Raw genomic sequence first — 917 nt, forward strand, 5'->3', positions numbered from 1 at the left:
TGTTCGGTTCCAGCACCTCTTCCACTGGCTGTGAGTCCGGTTTTTGGACAGAGCTGCTTTTGTGCTCGCCCTCCACTTGGCATCCTGTCCCCAAGGCTTGGCCCACCTTGTTTTCCCTCTGAAAATAGTTGGACTTGGGTTTCTTTGATGGCTGAACCAGTAATGCTGCTGGAGCTCTGCTGTTGTGAATCTGCTCTTGCCCCTTACGCCAGCTCTGAGCTGAGCTTCTCCCCCGGCTCCGGGTGCGCTGTCCCCACAGGGGACGGGGATCCCCGCCGGCAGCGTTAGGCTGAGCAGATGAGTGGGGAATGGGGAAAGGGAAGGCGCTGGGATAGGCACGGGGAAGTCTTCTCCTCAAACCCCTGCGCTTCCCCGGCTCCTTGCGGTACGCTGACCCTGCCGAGAAGGACCTGGGCTGCTTGCCCTCTGGCCTCGCTGGCTGTGCGTGGACCATTTTCAGCTTCCCGTTAGGGTACGGAGCCTTCTCCCTCTTCCCCAGCAGCACGTCCCCGCTCAGCTGCACGCATCTCATAACCAAAGTTTCCGGTGTGGAGCCGCCAGCCTTGCCTGCTGCTTGTACTGGCAACTCCGCTGCGTGCCGAGAGCTTTGCGGTGCCCCCGAGGTAGGTAGGTAGCTCTACCTAGGATTTGGGGGGAGCGGGGTTTCCCGTAAGAGAAAAGGTTTCTATGAACAGTGACCAAACTGTACCACTAACCACTTCTTCCTTACAAAGTTCTTCTGTGTCCTGGAATCTCTGTACATATGTGACTCTCATTTCTTGTACTATCGTTAGGACACTCGTACAAATACCACTATAGTGCTCTGAAATGGAACCAATAAATTATGTTGTACTTACACAGCACGCTCCGATTGCTGAACGTCTCGTGATTCCGCATTCGTCAGAGGCGTTCTATCG

The sequence above is a fragment of the Pterocles gutturalis genome, unplaced genomic scaffold (genome assembly GCF_000699245.1).
Source record: "Pterocles gutturalis isolate BGI_N339 unplaced genomic scaffold, ASM69924v1 scaffold3032, whole genome shotgun sequence".
NCBI classification, from domain to species: domain Eukaryota; kingdom Metazoa; phylum Chordata; class Aves; order Pterocliformes; family Pteroclidae; genus Pterocles; species Pterocles gutturalis.